Raw genomic sequence first — 7,844 nt, forward strand, 5'->3', positions numbered from 1 at the left:
CTGTGCTTAAAAAGCCCCCATCTTAATTTCTGCCATCATATATATATATATATATATATATATATATATATATATATATATAGTAATTTATAAAATATATATGGCGATTAAGCTACACTGAATATTCTGCGTTTCATCCAACTATAGGATTCGTCAGGCTTATGCGCATAAGCCTGACGAATCCTATAGTTGGATGAAACGCAGAATATTCAGTGTAGCTTAATCGCCATATATATTTTATAAATTACTAACTAGCTCTACCTACGTATTGAGCACTTTTGAAGTAAATACTTAAAGTTTACGCATAAATCTATACTTTCGTATAGTAAATTTATGTGAATAAATGAAATAGTTATATATATATATATATCTATATATGATTAATTCATTTAATCGTATGAATTAATACATGAAGATATAATTTTATGCGTAAATTTTCAGTATTTACTTCAACAGTGCTCAATACATAGATAGAGTTAAGGAGTAAGTTATGAAAATATATATGGCAATTAAGCTACACAGAATATTCCGCATTTCATACTCATTAGAATTCGTCAGGCTTACGTTAAAAGTTGTAGTTATCGCGTGTTTATATATGTACGCGCAGTTATTGAATTTTCTATTAAACTAATCAGCTTCTTAGTTGTCACTGTGCCCACCCTAATCAGCCAATGGGTGGGCACTTACAAGACACAGGCACACTTGTCCTCCGGTTCACTCTTTCCGTTTGTGTGTTTATGGGAAGGTTAGATATCTTTTTGTTGTAGTAAGCTGACCTACTTTCAGTCTAGGTGTAATTATATATGCTATTTAGTTTTTTAGTCTATATTTTGGATATTATGTTAGTTTCATATATATATATATATATATATATATATATATATATATATATATATATATATATATATATATATATACGGGCATCGCCTCCATGGTTGAGTGGGAGAACTGCCGAATGTCAACACGACGGTTCTAGGTTCAATCCTTGGCTAGGGAGAGATGCTAGTCTAGTGGCACTGATGAGTTGTGATACAACGAAACAGGACTGTATGTCGATGACTACAAATATATATATATATATATCTATATATATGTATATATATATATACAGGGTGTCCCAAAAGAAGCGGAGGGATTTGAAATTTGAATTCAACCAAAAGTACCACTCTATGATATTCAACCAAAAGTACCTCAGTGGTGTAACGACCTCTGATGTCTTCATTACCGTCATTCAGCTGCTCTAAAATATTTTTTTCACTGATTTGTTTCTTCTGTTGTTCCATCTTATATTTGATCAATTCAGCTTCTTTTAAGACACCCTATATATATATATATATATATATATATATATATATATATATATATATATATATATATATATAAATAACAAGGTGGGAAGAGATAGCTGAAGACCGGGAAAGTTGGAGGCGCTAGGTCTACGCGGGATGTGAGAATTTTGAGGTTTTGAGAGTTGAACACGCCACTATAAAGCGAGCCTTACGAAAGCGAGAGGATACAGAGGACTTTGATCTCGACCCTGTGTACTCGTGCGGGATATGCGGCAGGGTGTGCCTGTCAAAAGCAGGCCTCAAGAGTCATGGAACTACGCACGCGGGACATGAACTGGGAGGGGACCGGTCACCAACAAGGTTATCCTGCAGAATATGCGGCAAACTGTGCAGGCCGGGTGGGGCTATGTGGAATCATATGCGGACTCACTCACGCCATCGTATCGTGAGGGTTGGCCATCTTCTGTAAAGAAGTGGCAGTCACCATATATATATATATATATATATATATAGAGAGAGAGAGAGAGAGAGAGAGAAACTTATTTATAAATATATATGTTTATTTGATTTTATTTTTTAATTTATTTATTTTCTATTGTTATTATCAATTTTAAAATAGAAGAAAGAAAAATATAATCTGGTATACGCTGCCATAGAATCAAATTTTAAAAAACAAAACTTGTCAAGAAATTTCTAGACCTCATCGAAAAGAACTTTCACATCACCAATCCCCTGCACAAAATCTTCAATAAAAATAACCTAAAGTTATCATACAGCTGCTGCAAAGATTTATAGATGATAATTAAAGCACATAAGAGAATATCAACTAAGAGCAATGAAAACAATAATAACAAAATAAATAAAAAAGTGAACATCATGACAAAAATAAACCTATCACAAAGGACAAAAATGTAACTAGTAGAAATGATAATAATAATGATAATAATAATAATAATGATAATAATAATAATGATAATGATAATAATAATAATTATAATAATAATAATAATGATGATGATGATAATAATAATAATGATAATAATAATGATAATAATAATGATAATAAAAATAATAATGATAATAAATCAAACAACAACAAATCTAATAGAAATAAAAATAAAAATACTAATAATGAACATGATAACTGCAACTGTAGATCCTGCACACTCTGCCCATGTCAAAATAAACATCTAACCAAAAGCATAGTTTACCAAGACACAATATTTGCAAAAGAAAACCGAATAACAAGAAATATTACGTAGGTATGGCCTCCTTAGATTTCAAAACCAGGTATTATGCCCATAAAAGTACGTTCAAAAACAAAAACACACAGAATGAAACAGCACGAGCAAACTAATACTGGGAACTCAAAGAAAGTGGACGCTCACCGAAAGTTGAATGGAAAACAGTAAAACAAGAAAGTACATGTAGGGACCTAGAGATCCATGTAGATTATGCCTAAATGAAAAATTTACTATCCTATTCTTTAAAGAACCCCAACATCTATTAAATGGTAGGAGAGAAATAGTGAACAACTGTGTGCACAGGATGAACTTTAATCAAGGATAGCGATACAAAATAAATTTTGAAATTGACAATAACAATAGCATACATGTATATGCCAAGTGCTAAAATTTCAGTGGATGAATTGAGAGAAATAGATAAATATTTAGAGTATGTAGAGCAATTACTTGGAAGTAATGGGTATAGTCTTATGAAATGATTTTCTGGAATGGTGCTGACAAAGATGGTGTAGTGATGAAATTAGTCAATATTTAATTTTGTGGAGATTAAAGTATAAAGGTGCATTTTTTGTGGAATCTTAGTATATGTAGTCTTAGAGGTGTGTTTGATAGTACCTATTTACTATGCCTCCTCACGGGACAGAGTTAGACATCAGGGTCGTTTTTTAACATGGAGAAAAGGTACAAAAATAAAAAATTGTCTCAATCGTGAAGGACTCCTCCTCCACCAAAAGAGAACAAGAAATGGAAGTGCAGCATCTGAAGAACAGATACTACACTTTGATCTTGACCAAAAAGGCCAAAAAGCCAGAGGTGTGTTTGATAGTAACCTAAAGAGGAGGAGTATGCAAATGATTAAGGAGGTGTGATTTGTAAAGCGTACAATTTATTGATATTTCTTGTTTTTTATTTAGGAGTTTATCTTATCTTTAAATTTAGTGATAAAGAGTTTTTCATTTAAGCAAAAAAAACAAAAAAAACAAGGGGAATTAAGTGACTGATAAGTTCTGTTTTTTTTTGTTGTTGTTTTTTTTGCAGGATTTCCCAGTTAACAATTGGTGTTAAGTTTTTTCCTATTAGTTCACTGTCATATGCAGCCAATGCTGTCTTATCACTATATTTTGGATTCATGAAGGAACTTTTCTATCTATGCTTGAAAGTATTGCTAGTCTGACCTATGTAGAATTTGGAAGGGATAGCAAGCCACGAGATAATGACTGATTATAGGGATAATGATATGATCATATCAGGGGATCACCTATGTCTATAAGACAGAAATAACCTGTGTTACATAATCAAGATCACATAGATGCATCAAGCAGAAATGATCTGTTACACAATATACATCAGCACGATACAAAAAGGATTTCCATTCAAACCCAAAATCTTAATTGAAAACCTCTGACCTCTGGAAGGTACACCATTGATTCAATACTTAGACAGCACTAATAGGCGAGAGAATTGTGATTCTTGAATCTTTCAGAGTAAAACTACTACTCTATCTGCACTCATTTCGACAGAGTGCCGTTGGCAAGAAAGAAAGCCAATGACTTCGTATATTAGCCTGGTATGAATGCACTTATACCCAACTTCAGAACCATTTGCCTCATATGCACAAGCATTGCCTCAAGTCAACCCTGTAAACCAATCATATTAACCCCGGTCCTCAGATTGGCCCTTCTGGCAGATAGTGATGGACCTTTTTTTTATCTTAGCCACATTGCATATCTTGTCTGTGCAGACAATGAATGAGTGCTTCATGAATTAAACAACAACCAAAAGAAGCTCTATGAAATGTCCTCTTCCCTTTTTTTATGCAACCATTTCTCGACTGGTTGGATAATTTTGTATAATCTAAAACCAATCATGCCGTCACCTCAAAAGTAATATTTCTTTGTTGGAAACTATTCCATACATATGTCATCCTAGAAACACTGAGCAACGATGGTGGCCCATCTTTTCATTCCAATATAATTCAATATAATTCAGCAGATTCTCAAGAAATGCTGTGTGAAGCACAGACAGCCGTCAATGGCGTATACTCAATCTTTTTTTTCACCTGATACCAGTATGGTCACACTTAGGATCATCTATGCGTCTGTATTGCTACATTTTTTTTTTTTTTTTACACTGTGATCACCACTTATCAAGGCCCGGAAGCCACTCAGGGATAAGGGTTATTGCAAGTACATTACGTTAGTGTGGAGATTTGATGAAGTGTTTACTTAAGGAGGCGGTTCATTAGGAATTTGTTAACGTTGGACTTGAAGACATCCAAGTTGTAGTCCGATGGGAAGCAGGCAGACGGAACAGAGTTCCACAGGCGTGCAGTTCTAAGAAAGAAGCTTTGTTCCGATGGGAAGCAGGCAGACGGAACAGAGTTCCACAGGCGTGCAGTTCTAAGAAAGAAGCTTTGTTCATGGAATCTGCGTTTTGATTTAGGCACAAATAAAGAGTGTGGGAAACTCTTATTGGTACTTGTACAGTTTTATCAAGGCATTAAAAAAATTAAAACATTGAAAAATAAAATTATATTTTACGTACTTGTTATGGAATAATGTTTTCATACAAAAAAAAAAAAAAATCACTTAATTTGATCAAGCAGATTTTTTTTTTATTGAGGAAAATCCAATTTTAATGAGATCGATTGGATAACGGCCATCTTTTTTTTTTTTTTTTTTTCGCTTACGAAAAGGGAGCGCCAGTGGAAATAACTCCAATCAAAGCTTTAATTTGTCAAAATTTGACGAGATTATTTTTAAAACATGGGCAGAAAAATATACGTAGATAAATATTTTAGGGGTTTTTTTTCACTTATTTTGCAGAGTTTCTCTGTTTTATTTAAATCAGTTTTTTTGTTAATCAATTTTTCGTTTAAAGGCACCCGCATCCTCGTCGTCCATAAACAGACAAATGGCAACGATAGAGTGATCTCATTAAAATTGGATTTTTCTCAGTAGAAAAAACAACTAGATCAAATTAAGTGAAATTCCTAATGAACCGCCCCCTTAAGTAAACACTTCATCAAATCTCCACACTAACGTAATGTACTTGCAATAACCCTTATCCCTGAGTGGCTTCCGGGCCTTGATAAGTGGTGATCACTGTGTAAAAAAAATAAAAAAATAAAAAATTAAGTGAAACTTTTTTTTCGGAGAACTTCATTTCATAACGCGTACGTACAGAACATTTTTTTTCAATATTTTCACTTTTTAATGTCTTGATTAAACTGTATAAGTACCCTTGTGGCCTTCAAGCCAAGATCAAAGTATAGTATCTGTTCCGGCAGATGCTGCAACAATCAAAAACCATTACCCTTGTGGCAATCTTCTGGTTCATGTAGGGACAACCCTACATACCAGCAGGCTCTCACTATCCAGCTCCTATTTCCCACCTGTCGGGAGCTGGTCCCCTTTTCCCTTCCCCCCTCTCTCCACATTAAAAAACGGCCTTGTGCCTAATTTGGGGTTTGTATTACTGTACACATAGATTCGAAAAAGTTGTCAAAAAACAAATATATAACAAATAAATGTTATCAAAGGCAAGATAAGTTACTTTTCTGCCAGACTGGATATATTTTTTGTGTTTTTATTCAATGTAACATATTTATTCAGCTCGAAAAACATACAGTGTTTACCGATGTATTCGAAAATTCAAGATGGCGTCTCATACCCTATTTAACACCGTAAGTTTGGGAAAAGGTGTTATAAATAAAAAACTATACAAAATACTATTAAAACCCCGCCGAATATATGTCAACCTATGTCACGGTAACATATATTGAGCGAGTTTTTAACAGTATTTTATCCGGTTTTTTATTTATAACACCTTTTCCAAAACTTACCGTGTTAAAGAGAGAATCAGACGCCATCTTGAATGTTCCAATACATCGGTAAACACTGTATAGTTTTCGAGCTGAATAAACATGTTACATTGAATAAAAACACGAAAAATATATATCCAGTTTGGTAGAAAAGTAACTTATCTTGCCTTTGATAACATTTATTTGTTATATATTTGTTTTTTGACAACTTTTTCGAATCTATGTGTACAGTAATACAAACCCGATTAATCCTCTCCTTAAATATTTATTATAATTACCCCCCCCATCTTTTTTTAATACATTCGTCTCGGACATTTTGTTTTGACTTTTGAATAAAATATTTTGAGGAAATTCACAGTATACCTTTATAAAAACAATCGTAAAACAAAGAAATTCAATACTTACGTATTTTTTATAATCAAATTATAAGAAATGACTATGACAAGATTAAAAAGTTAAATATCTTATCGTTCGAGTTAAAACCGGTATATGTGCAAATTCAACATGGCGATTGCGAATGTAGGTTCGCAGAAAAAAAAAAAAAACGTAGATCAAACGAAGACATTTCGTGATAATGTCGATCATTTGACAATTAAAAAGGAAAATATTATTCATTTCTTTTAATATTTGGTTTTTGTTTACAATTAGACTACAGTTAAGTGTGTCCTTTTAAGTAAAAGCAGTATTTCTTAATTATCATCTCGAAAACAGCAATAGATGCGACGGCGTTAAATAAGTTCCCCGCTTTTTTTCGTACAGGCATTTAAAATTGTCGTAGACTCTTGAAAATGCAGTATGTTATTGCTATACATCTTATGAGATAAGTAACCAATTTTTTTTATGAGTTCGAGTTCAAACGACCAGCCACAGCAGGAATTGGAATACACCCTACTAAAGCCTGATTGTCACAGCTGGTGAATTTCAAGAATGCAATCTGGACGTGAGGACACTTTGGAAGAACGATATGCAATAAAATTATGTTTTAAACTTGATAGAAAAATACCACAGAAATGTATGGAATGCTTCAGACTGCTTTTGGACCATCTCGCATGAATAGAACATCAGTTTTTGCGTGGCATAAGAGATTCAAGGAAGGCATGGAGTCTATGAGGGGTGATGAGAGATGTGGGAGGAGTAAGGAAGTTGGAACACCAGAGTTGATTGGCCAAATAAAGAATTTCATGGATAAGGACTATCGTGTGTCTATAAAGACAATAAGTGTCAAGTTTGATGTCAGTGTGGTAACTGCACATGCAATTATTCACGAGGAATCGATATTTGATGCAAAAGACTTGACCAAGGTTTGTCCGAAGGGTGCTCAGAGAAGATCAAAATAAAAGACGTTGTCATGACAGCAGGAAGATGGTCGAGCTGATCAATTTAGATCTGGCAGTTCAGACCTTGCCAACCGTGACTTTTGTTCATTCCCTAAGCTCAAGGAAAACCTTAGAGACTGTCGTTATGAGACAATTGAGGAGGGGAAAGAGG

General features: G+C 33.6%; 1 protein-coding gene across 2 annotated transcripts in view; it reads right to left on the reverse strand.

The window, feature by feature from the left end:
- The window catches only part of LOC145269526 (uncharacterized), an 18,280-nt gene extending 11,224 nt beyond the window's left edge, over window positions 1-7,056 (reverse strand). For both annotated transcript variants that reach the window (XM_080125281.1, XM_080125279.1), the window contains exon 1: window positions 6,762-7,056. The gene's annotated coding sequence lies outside the window, so the exon portion shown is untranslated. The remainder of the gene's footprint in view (window positions 1-6,761) is intronic.
- Between the last annotated feature and the right edge of the window lie 788 nt (window positions 7,057-7,844).

Source organism: Euprymna scolopes, chromosome 45, assembly GCF_053919585.1.
Source record: "Euprymna scolopes isolate OS-2025 chromosome 45, ASM5391958v1, whole genome shotgun sequence".
Classification (NCBI taxonomy): Eukaryota; Metazoa; Mollusca; class Cephalopoda; order Sepiida; family Sepiolidae; genus Euprymna; species Euprymna scolopes.